Raw genomic sequence first — 12,403 nt, forward strand, 5'->3', positions numbered from 1 at the left:
CATGTTGGACAGGATTTCTCCTGCTGACCCAGGACTCACAACTGGTCCTGGGAACTCTTATTCCCCTTCGTCCTCCATCCCCACCTGCGGTCAGCAGGTGCAGTCTGTGCTGCATGCATCCGTCCACGCTCCCTGGCTCTGTCCCCAGAGCTGTTTGCCAACGCCTCTGCCATCTTAGGCAGATTCTGGGACAGACCCTGCTGCATGGTCTGCTTGTGTTTGTGTGGCTGGCTCCCATCTCCCAACTGCAGGAACAAGCCTTGAAGCCCCCGTTCCATGGGCCTTGGGGACGTGGGACAGGAGGCCAAGGAGGTCCCTTCACGACCTCCTCTTTCTAATCTAAGCTTTTTCCATATCCGTGATCTGGCTGAGGGATCCAGAGTGGCTAAAGAAGTCGTTGGGCTGTTTCCTCCGCAGTCCTTGGCACAGGGGGAGGGTAAGTGTCCTACTGGGATCTGAGTAGGACACAGAGAGAAAGAGTCTGTCCTAAAATCTGGTTACTCCTCAAACCCAGAGAGCCAGGTGCAATCACCATAACACAAAGAGAAACTGAATTCCAGGTGGTTTAAATAACCTACCCAACCGCAGCAACCCAGTGATGAGCTTGGGCCTCGAACCCAGACCCACTGAGCAGATTCTGTATTGTCACTGCAGAGGCATCATGCACGTTCAGGATGAAGGGGCCTTGAGGGGAGAGGGCTGCCTCCTGACAGATATTCGGGGCAAGCAAGTAAAGAAACTGGGGTGAGAAAGTGAAAGATCCTCCGCCCCTCCCCCTTTCTTGACTCCCACCGGCCTGCGCGGCCCACGCGGCGTGGACAACAGACCCTTGTGGGCCACCGCGGAGGCCGTGCCACTCGGTGCCGGCCCCACGGCCATCACCGGACCGCTGGAGATGTGACTGGGCTCGGGACATGAGCCCGCTTGTTCGCTCACTCTCAGTGAAAAGAGTTTTGAAATGAGTTCTGAATAGACAGCATTTTCTTTGTGCGGTTGGTAAATAACACAGAGCAAAGTTAGCAAGTTGCAGCGCCTCTGCGTTCTGATTCTATGGAACCTTTTTGTAGGGAGAAGGGCAGGATGTTTTTAACTGAATGTGACCTCACGGGAATACTAGAGGTAAGGAGGAAAAGATGGTTGAGGTAACTATGGGTGTTTTACATCTCAGAAAGCATGGCTTTTAATAAAGCCACATGAAGAGAGAAGCTGGCATCATCCCACACAAAAACCAGTGCCTGGCAGAGTTGTGGAAGGTGCTATTCACATTGGTTTGGCATTTGTGTAGCTTTGATTGAAAATCAATGGCTTTCTTATGATAATTTTCATATTTTTTTATTCCTTAGAAAATAATAAAATTTCTGAATGGGGCAGCGTGGAGAAATCCTAAGAGAAATAGCATAAGAGCATTTTGGAACACATCCAGGAAAAGATAACTTTCGACACACCTGTAGACGTTCGCCAGGTAAAGGTAAGAAAAAATATTGTAAAAAGTACATTTAGGTTATTTTATTACATCGCACTGGGTTGAACTTTGAGAGAAAACACATACCACTGACATGAGATGGGCTAGGAGGAGTAAGGAGGGCTCACCTTCTGCCCCTCCCTCTCGTGGGCATGGCCATGGCAGCCGTGTGTCCACCGTGACCATCAGCGACCACCTGAGTGGTTTCTAATGCCGGCTGTGGAGCAAAGACATGTTCACCAGGTCGAGGGGATCTGACTGAGTATGATACTCGGCAGACAGTTGCGAAAAAATCAATGTATTTAATACTGCAAATATTACTTGTACAGTATGGAATTTCTTTTAGATTTATATTTGCACTGGGACTGACTCATTTTCTATTTAAGATTTTTAAAAACATCACTTTTTCTGTGCTCAGACGAGAAGTACATCTGTTGCTTTCACATAATAAGCATCAAATATGAAGACACGTTGAATGCTTGAACCATTTGTTTGTCGCTATAGGAGACCTGCAACATATGCATGCTATATGTCTGTTTACTGGAACACAGGCACTGAGGAATCAACCTTCATGGTTCTTTCTTTGAGCCATAAGATTTTTAAAAATCTCTAGCTAATTTAGGTCACTGAAAATGAACATTATTTTGGACTTTTGAATGGGTATTTTGAAGGAGGTTCAGAAGGACAAAGATTGCCTTGGCCACTACGCAGTACTTGGGATTGTAGATGAGTTTCTTGAGCAAAGCATAATAACCACTTTTATTTGTTGGTATGATATATACACATAACGTTAGCACTATGACAAGATTGTTCTTTCAGTTCGCATAGAAATTAGCTGTTGGTTCTCAGGACTGTGCAGTTTTCTGTCTCGTGACTGTGGGTTAAGGAAAGCACTTGTAACCGGAGGAGAGCAGACAGTGAGGCTTACAGTGCTGTTGTAGTCAGGAAGAGCTTCTGATTTTCTGGCAGTTGGTGAATACATTTATTGCACATAACTTGGAGCCTTGATCTTTCTAACTATTTCAGATAAATTACTGTCAAATTAGCAGGAATGGTCCCTTCAGATCAACCTAAATAATTTATGCCAAAGTAGTGATTCTCTTGTAAGCCACCTTCATGCGGCCAAGATAAAAATGACATTCCTAGCAACATAGTCCTACATTAAATTATTTTGATGTTATTCAAAAATAACATCATTTTTCTTACTGACTTTGTAACCAAACTTTTTAGGTGAGACGGTGTCCTTAGTTTGTGACTTTGCAAGTTATCTGGGAAAACCTGTATTTACAACAGAAATAAAAATTTTAAAAAAAATCCAAACAAAAAAAAGCTTTGCTTTGATTATACCTTTAAACGATTTGATTTAAAGTTCAGTTATGTACATCACCATATAGGAAATCTAGGCCCTTGAGCAATGTATTGATGAATTGGGGTGGAAATGTAGGAGGATGGAAACGATGGCGGCACAGGTCTCTTTTCCAGAAACCATTTACACAGGCTTACCAGAAGAGGGCAGCGTAGAGCAATGAACTCTCCAAGGAGTTTCCAAACAGATGTCTTGAAACCTAAAGTGAAAATCTCTGCGTGAAAGTAGCCGTTTTTGGACAGCGTCCTCCACCAAAATCATAGATCTCTAAAATAATAATAAAACTCCCCATACATGCTAATCTCGAAATGGGCCCCTTAACATGGAAGGATTGAGTTGCAAGGGACAAAATTTTAATTCCCTGAGGTCATCAGAGATGTTTTCACTTCGATTTTCCTTTTGATTTATTTTATTATAAAAGACTATGTGAAGTCTAGTATTAGTCATGTGCACAAATTTTCATTATACAGCTTTTTGGGGTGATTTTTTTGATGAAAGTATTGAAAAAAATCACAAATTCAGATTCGTGGAAGATTCCCTATGTAACACAGTGTTTGAAGCAAAATGCAGCTTAAGGAAGTTTCCCATTAAATCCATATTTCCTTGATGCAAAATGATATCACATTGTTTTACTTGTTAATTTTTTTCTTCTCAGAATTACCACCGAAAACATTTTTTGTTTTATAATAAAACACTTGATACTCTACATTGGACATACATTTTACACTTGAAATCTGGAAAGAAAAACCTACTAGACTGGAAAAGAATTCCAAAGAACGTGAGGGGACAAATCTCTGGAGACATGTTATATTTTGCTTTAGGGTTACTATAAAACTCAAGTTTCATTGTGTATGCATAAATGTTTAGGGGATCTAAATGTCTTTTCACTAAATTTTATTCTGTAATCTGAAAGTTAGCATTTAAGATGATCATTCTTATAGGCTAATTAGGATGATAAAATCCTTTCCTCTTTTCAAAAGTTCACGAGCGCATAACAAATTGGAACTACTTTTACAAGTCAAGTGTCCCTCTTATGCCATCAGCTTTTTTGGATTTACCTTCTAGAGGACTTTGACTCATGTTAACTTCAGATATTTGACATATCAAGTATGGTTGTCTTCAAAGGTTTCCCAGGCAACTGCAACAATTCATCTGGTTCTAGTCAAAAGTGCCCTTGAACTCTCAGCTCACTTCCTTCCCTGTATGAGTAATGTGTGTAGCAAAAGGAAAAACACCAAAGACTTCATGTAACAGGCTAATGTGAATGATTTGGTGAAGAGAGGGATGGATTTCACAAAAGGATCCACTTGGATGTTAAGACCTCAGCTGGCTGCCTGTGCGTTCCCTTTGTCAAGCTCGCGTTTGCGTTTAGGGGGAAGGCCACAACCCACATCATGTGTTCTGGGTTCTGTTTAACTCTTTCTCACAGTTCCTAGGGCCCCAAACTCTTATCCCTGGGTAGCCCCAAGGACTCCTTCAAGGCCAGATCGCCAACCCGCCAGGGAGGACTGTCCCCAAATCTCTGAGAGATGCCTCAGGACTCCAGCTGATTCACACACACGCTGACCTGTGAGAATCATTCTCTGCTTCTTGTTTCTCACATAACCCACTGGGAAGCAATGGTTAGAGTCTTGTTGCATTTTGCTTAGAGGAAGAGTTTTATAATTACCTCCCAAATAGTTCCTGAAGAATAGAGGAGAGAGTAATTGGAATCTCTGGTCCTGTTGTTTGTGAAAGGTTCCTCTCCTTAACATTGATTACATTCTCTGTTGTGTTTAAAAGAAAATATTTCACCTCATCTAGGCAGACAGTGAAGTCAGACCATTACTTTTTTTGCCCTTTATTTTGACTCTTGTCTTTCCAGTCGATTGACTAGTGCCTGGAATGATGGCAAATAAGGCAATATAACATGGACAGCCTGCAAATCCCACTCATGGAGCTCTGTTAATGGGAGCAGATTGCTGTCTGAGTACAGGGCTTCTGCAGACGTCTCCTTATCAACTCCACATTGAACTCAAAGTGTAGAGAGCTTCAGCAATTAATGATGTGTCATCTGGATCCAACTATAAAAGCATGGTGACCACCCCTTCCGCCACCCCTCACCATTCCTTTCTCCTTGGATTTGTTGTATTTCGTTCTGTTCAATACGCTTACTGAGAAGTAAACATTACATTGAAATGTGTCTAAGTAGGCAAATTTTTAAGAATCTACTTTTATGGGTCTATAACAAATTTTAGGAAGGCTATTTTCATTGATATGTGAAAGTATATTATAGTTGCTTTAGCTACTAGCCCTTCCAACAGCTACATTTACCACTGTGATTGTCACTTTGAATAATCCTTGGGTTATTAAAATTAATATAGATAAATATAATTTTATAGTAGGAAATGTAGTTGTCAGGATGTGAAATAATAGTAATCAATTTGAATAAATATTTGCTATTTGTTTTCATAAAAGTTTTAATCCTTAAGAGAGAACTCTGACCAAAACAGGAATGTAGCAGGATCAATGAAACAGGTGGCATGAGTCATCTCACTGGCTTTTAATTAAAAAGGATGCTGTGGTTGTTGGCGTGGACTGGACTGCACATAGGCAGTTTTAGAATTTCTTAAGCTGAAATCCAGCTGGAGAGTTCTTAATTGGAATGGACTTATTTTGATAATTTATAATCTGTGTATTCAGAGCATTGATGTTATAGTTTTGATACCTAAATCACCATTTTAAAAATTCAAAGAGATATATGAATCCCGAGTCTCGGACAGTTATTCCTGAGCCAAAGGATTTCCGTGCAATGCTAATATGTATAACAGAGAATCAGTCTTTCACTGTACAGTTTTGTCATCATGTTTCAATAACTGAATGAATATTCTGAATTAATAAGCATAACGTTTGTATAAGCTAAAGACTAGTCTAAGCTCTGCATTCAATGATGGGAACCTTAAGCAAATGTTTCTTTTCATCAGCTTGTTCAAAAGGCATAAACATAATAATTACAGTTCTGAGGTGATAACATATTGACTGGTTAAAATAGTAAGTGGGTCTGGACAAGGTAACTTAAAGTTATGGGCTGCACGTTGTTTTGAGTACTTGGAAGAATCTGGAAAAAATAATTTTTTTAAAAAAAGATATGTTTACTGTTTATCTTATAGAAAAAGAGTCTGAGCATTAAACACCCACTAGAATTTTGGGGGTTTTGTTTTTCTAAAGCATTGGTTAAAATTCAGATAAGTTGATACTTATAGCTTGAGAGAAAAGATGGGGAAATGGTAGAAATATCAAATGATGAGTTAGTTTTAAATTTCTCAGAATGCTCAGGGGACAGTGAGAGAAAGAGGGACTTGCTGGCCATGTGCCCACACCTCCGCTTTGCACCTTCTGCTGAGGTTAGTTCCTGAAAACAGTGCTGGGTCTTTGCACTACATCTGGTTCGGCTTCTTTTCCTCCTTCCTTCTTTATCCGTCACATGGCCTGCCCTCTATCTCTTAAATCTTAGGTCTGTTGTGAGATTGGGGAAGGAGTGGTGTGAACATATGCTCCTGGACCTGGAAACGCCCCTCTGCCCTGGCTCCTTCTGTCTCGGCAGTGCGTGTCATTCATTCTCCCAACAAATACCTGAGCACTTCTCTGTGCAGGGCGGGTCTCAGTGCTTTGGATGTGCTGTCTCACTTAATTCTCTTAAAAGCTCTTAGAGGTTGTTCCTGTTACCTTCATTCTACAGATGATGGGACTGAGATTTTCAGAGAAGTAAGGATAAAAATTTAAGATCATAAAACCCCTAAGTGTTGACGTTAGGATTTAAATCTTGAACCACATCTTTCCTCATTGCTGCTTCAGAAACAGACCTGTCTCTAAGGCATTTATGCCTTAGTACTGATATTTCAAACTTTTTTATTTTGAAACAATTTCAAACTTAGAAAAAGCTATAAGTACAAAAGTTGTAGCATAAATAATTCCAGAATCACCCAGATTTCCCAGTCGTTCACCTTTGAGCACATTTGCTTCCTGTCATCTATCTCTATTTCTGCGTGTATGTATGTGTGTATGTGAATACATACGTATGTTTATATTTTTCATGATGAAATATCTGTGATAAGTTGTAGATGTGATTCCCCTTTACTGCGACACATCTCAGTGTACGTTCCTAAACACATGGATGTTATCTTATATACCCACCAGACAAGTTCAAGTCCATGAAATTAACAGTAATACAACATATACACTTTATTCAAATTCTACCACAGTAAAGACAAACAAAGCAAAACAACTGTGGTCCAGGATTCAATCCAAGCCCATGCATTGTATTTAATTGTCATGCCTCTTTAGTCTCTTTTAATCTGGGACATTTTCTAAGTCTTTATCTCTCATGATCCTGACATTTGTAGACAGAGAGGCCAGCTACCTTGTAAATTTTTCCTTTTTGGGTTTTTCTGATGTTTCCTCGTGATTTGATTCAAGCTATTCATTTTGGCAGGAATTCCATAGAAGTAATATGATGTTCTTTGTAGTTTGTGGTGCGTGATGTCAGGAAGCACACAGATTGATTTTCCACATTACCAGTTTGTTAATTTGGGTAAGGTGATATCTGCTAGACTTCATCATAGCAGAGTTACTATTTTTCCTTTTGTAAGTATCAATCAAAGCAAAGTTACTCTTTTTCCTTTTGTAAGTATTTTACCTTGTAAAAAGATATTTTGGGGATATGTAAATATTTTGGTTTTTATCTCATTGGTTTTAATATCTGCTGATGATCCTTTCCTGAATCAGTTATCATCATTATGGTTGCCAAATGGTATTACCTATCTTTGTTGGCTTCGTTATTGAGCAATTTACTTATTAGTCTAGAGAGATACAGTGTCTCTAATTTCTAACCTGTAGTCTTGTGTGGTTTTATTAGTAATCTAGGAACACACAAAATGCTTCACAATACTTATTTCATTGGATTTTCACAACATATCCACTAGGTAGACATTATTATATCCACATTTTGTATGTGAGGAAACTGAAGAAATAAGTTGGCAACATTTTCAGTTAAAGAAAATGTTAAAAATTAATCCTTAAATAGCATTGATGATGTCCATGGTAAATAGAGTGAAGTTTTAAAAGTACAAAACAGAATTTAAAAACTATCAGAAAAAAATCATTATAACATTGTGCCATGATTTGTAAACTTTGAAAGCAGAAACCAGGGAAAGAGACAAGACTTTACCTCACCCTGACATTTGAGCGAGGTGAGGTGAGTGGATGAAAACCTGAAAAACTTTACCACCATGGCCCAGCTTGGAGAGAAGACTGGAAGGATATACAAATTCCAAAGGAAAGAAGGAGAAGATCCCTGAATATAGAACTTCGGTGTTTTTCCTGGGCTGAAAAAATGGAGAACAAGAGGAAGTAGGAAGGTTAGAGTCATCAAAGCTAATTTTTATCTTAGCAAATAGCAGAGATTTAGCAGGATGGAAAATGAAAGAGAAAGCAAGACACAATTCTTTAGCTGGTAGAGGCCCAAGCAATGAAGGCGGAGAAGACCCCAGGCGAAGTTTGTCTCCCTTGCTGTAGGACCTCAACCTGTTGATTTTCCTGCCTTTTCGCCACTCATGAGGAAGGGAGCTATATGATCCCTGGGGAGAAAACCCAAAACAGGGTAAGGGAAGGCCTGGGGCAGATTGTGTGTCTGGCTCCACTGAATTGTGGTAAGGATCCAATGTGCCTCTACGTGTGTAGCCAGAGCACTGATGCAGGATCTTAAAGTGAAGAATCCTAGTCCACCAACCATAAGTACCCAAACCCAAGGGGAAGCTCCTTTTGACTTCTTCCCATATAGTCAAGTTGAACAAGAGTAGTAGAAGAGAAAATAACCAACTCCCCAACCTGAGTTCCAAGGAGCAGATAAACGGGTGTCAGAAATGGTGGGGCATGTGATAAGTAAAGGAGAATTTATCCAAACTAGTTCAAAAAGACAAAAGAAGTTGAAAAGCAGTACTGGTTAAATAAGCACACAAGAAAGGAAATGTCATGGAGACCAAAGAAAGCATTACCAAACTGAGAACAGAAAAGAGAGAATAACATATGATGGGAAGGAAAGGCAAGAGAAGTAAAATGGAATGAAACATGCAAGAGATATATCTCTGAAATCCATCTGGAGGATCTCTGGACAAAGATGGTAGATTGTACGTATACATCTACTTTTGCTTTTTCCCAAATCCTCACAGAAATAATAAAGATAATTTTAAAAATTTTAGAAACCAGGATATAGATGAATGAGATGTAAATGACCTAGCAGGCCCCTCAAAATCTAAAGACAATAGATGTGAAGTTTATAGGGCAAAATCCCCCAGTGGCTAAGAAATTGGGAGTACTTGGTAATTTTAGAAGTGGAAAGTGAAGTGAGACAGTTGACATAAAGGAGCCTGATTGGAGGCCCATAGAAATAGAGGGATATTGCCAATACTCCCTCCCTCACATATCACTGGAGACCAGCCACCCTCACTGAGGCTGATGACACAGGCTTATTTTTTGAAATTGGTAATACAAAAAGATTTCTCTACTGAAGGACCCCAGCCACACCTGAGTGTACACACCCAGAAGTCAAGTGGATTGAGTGAATATTTGCATTCTGGAGGCTGAGATTCCCATCCTCATTCTCTCCCCTACCAGCCTCCTGCAATAATAGCAGACAGGTCTTTATCATCCAGAAATTCCCCTCCTGGGATTTAGACCCAAGAAGAAAGCTCCTGGAGATGTTGACAGCGGAAGACCACCTGCCAGTCCAGCTCCCAGTCAATAAGCCCACTCCCATACCCAGAGCCCCGTCAGCCCTCCATTATGTCACCATTAAATGTTAGAGGCTAACCAAGGCATACCAGAGAAATGATGAGTAAGCAAAACTGGCAAACAGAGCAAAGCAGCTTGGAGGAAATGGAAATGACAAAGATGAAGAAAAAACCCACAACTCATATTAATGTCCCCAAAGTGATATAATCGTGAAACAGGTTACTTGGAGAACAACAACAAAAAACTCCTAGAAATAAAAATAATTTTAAAAAGTTTATAAAGTGATGGAAAAATACAAATGCTCCATAGAAGCATTAGGAGGTGAAATTGAGGAACCTTCTTTCCAGATGGAGAAAATATATCAGTTGAAATATAGGAGGAAAATAGTAGGAAAATTTGACACTAAGGGGAAGAAATCATCAACAAACCAATTCAAGATAGTTCCAGGAAAGTGAGCTCCTCAAGTTTCTATTCTTATAGGATTTGTCTACAAGAAGAATGAAAATACATAGTTAGCACACCTGTAGTTCTGAAATTGTAGAACTTTGAGGACAAAATAATGAACCCTTAAGCTTAGAGAAAGAGAGAGTTAAAGAGAAAAATCACAAAATATGATGATTTTGGACTATGTCATAGAAGCAGTGGTACTTAGTCCTAACCTGGATTTTTACACACAGCCAAGCTATCAATCAAGTGTGAAGGCTGAATAAAGATGGTTGAAAATATGCAAGAGTCAAAAACGTTTTAAACATTTTAACTTCCAGGTTTCCTATCTCCAAAGCTACTGGAGGATATGCTCCACAAAATTGAGGATTAAATTAAGAAGGAAGAAAAGGTGGGATCCAGCAAACAGGGGTCTATTACCAGACAGAGGTGAGGGATCCCAGAATGTGCGTGAGTGAGGTTTGAGGATGATAGTTCTGTAGAGCTAGAAGCCGACTGGTACAGAATGGAACAGGCAGGATGTTCTGAGACAGATTCTCCAGGAAGATGAATTGATAATGTACCCGAGGCATCTGAACGTCCTGAGAGGAAATTTCTGTGACTGCATAAAACAGTGTGAGGTCAAATTCATAGTAATGTCTTCGAAAACACTGCAAACAATTATCAGGGTGCAGAGCCGTATTTGGGGAGCCTGAAGCTTATAAAATTGTGGGGGCCTCTTTTGAGATAAGAATACAAAATAATAAATACAAATTTATGTTCCAGAGCAAATGTTTATTTAGAATGAGTAAATATAATGATAAGAAATTACACATTTAAACATGCAGACATATATTGAAAGCAAAGCAAGTTAAAAATACTGTTTTCATTATTAAATTGTTTTTATTGATTGACAGCCTTTATATTCCTATAAAATTATTATTATTTGTATTTTAATAGAGATGGAGTTTCTCCATTTTGGCCAGGCTGGTCTTGAACTCCTGACCCCAAGTGATCTGCCCACCTTGGCCCTCCAAAGTGCTGGGATCACAGGCGTGAGCCATCATGCCCAGCCTGTTCCTATATTGTTTTTAATACTTTTTTGAGCACCTCTTTACTGACAGTGCTCGTATAATATTTTATATAGAAAGAATGGAAAGCTAATCCAATCTTTTTCTAATGTGGTTAATCAAATTTATTTATTTTTAATTAATGATGGCTTAGAAAGCTTTCTTTCGGCATTACTATTCTTTATGAGATTGTTATAAATGTTTAATATTTCTTCATTATTTATGGCAAGGTGACAATAGATCTTGTTCAGAACTGATAATCAGTGTGATTTACCTGATAGCTAAATCGAAAATCAAAGTATTATGCTGTTTAGATATATTGGTAGCCACTAGAAGATTTAATCAAATGTTAGACCAGAAGCCCTTTCCATCAGTGACCAGGTTTGGTATCTGCTAGGAGGGAAAAGCCTGGTATCTGATCACCAGTGTTTCTGTTCTTTTTGCTTTATAGTTTGTAATTCACTGAGGCATATTTAATTCATGATTAATTTTGTTGATGTTTAAGTTACTTATAGTCATATTAAGAGTTACAGAGGAGTGATATCAGCAAGATGACTGATGAAAAGTGCCCAGCACCCATTTCCTGGCCTACCCCCACAAAAAATGAATAAACAATGAATAAACAACTACATTTTGATCAGAGTGGCTGAAGAAGAGTGTGGGAGTATAGCAGGAGTGGCAGAAATCCAGTGGAGCACAAACATTAAGTCTGGGCTCACACAGAAGGAATCATGCCACCCCTTGCCACCCCACCTGTGCCAATTCTCTTATTCAGCTCAGAACCAAGAAGAACTCCTTCCTGTGGGGAAAAGGTAAGCGGGAGGTACCCAGCAGCTCCCATTACCATTGTGCACACAAACAGTCTTCACTACTGGAGAATCCTACAGTCCTCCAGGTCCCTGAGCTCAGCTTGGGGAGCTGCCTGGAGTTCACATAGCTGCACTGCTGCAAAGGAGGAGCCCACATTGTGCCTCACCTCTTATAGGCCAAGCTGCTACTGCACTGTGACATCTGGAAACTAGAGCCACTGCTAGAGTGTGTCCTGCTTGGGGATCTGGTAGCTACTATATCCCTTTATCGCTGAGGGCCAGCCAGCATTGCATCATGCTCTCAAACACAGTAGTGCAACATCCCCAGCTGAGCCACAGCAACTTCTTATTCCCTGGGAACAAGCTACCTAGAAGCCACTCCATATCCCCCCTCCAAGTTGCTACTGTGCCCCAGCCCCAGCTACTTGGACTCGAGGCCCAGTGGAGCAGCCATGCACTTCAGTGCCTGAACTAGCCCAATGTCCCACCCCCAGAAAATTGGAAA

At 40.0% G+C, this 12,403-nt stretch overlaps 1 protein-coding gene across 2 annotated transcripts in view; it reads left to right on the plus strand.

Annotated features, from left to right (window-relative positions):
* The first annotated feature begins 921 nt into the window (after positions 1 to 921).
* The window catches only part of ST18 (suppression of tumorigenicity 18, zinc finger), a 318,440-nt gene continuing 306,958 nt past the window's right edge, over positions 922 to 12,403 (plus strand). Inside the window, exons 1-2 of one of the 2 annotated variants that reach the window (XM_011937607.1) lie at positions 922 to 1,119; positions 1,344 to 1,468. The gene's annotated coding sequence lies outside the window, so the exon portion shown is untranslated. The remainder of the gene's footprint in view (positions 1,120 to 1,343; positions 1,469 to 12,403) is intronic. The other variant, XM_011937608.1, reaches the window with a different exon arrangement.

The sequence above is a fragment of the Colobus angolensis genome, unplaced genomic scaffold (assembly GCF_000951035.1).
Source record: "Colobus angolensis palliatus isolate OR3802 unplaced genomic scaffold, Cang.pa_1.0 Scaffold166, whole genome shotgun sequence".
Taxonomy (NCBI): Eukaryota; Metazoa; Chordata; class Mammalia; order Primates; family Cercopithecidae; genus Colobus; species Colobus angolensis.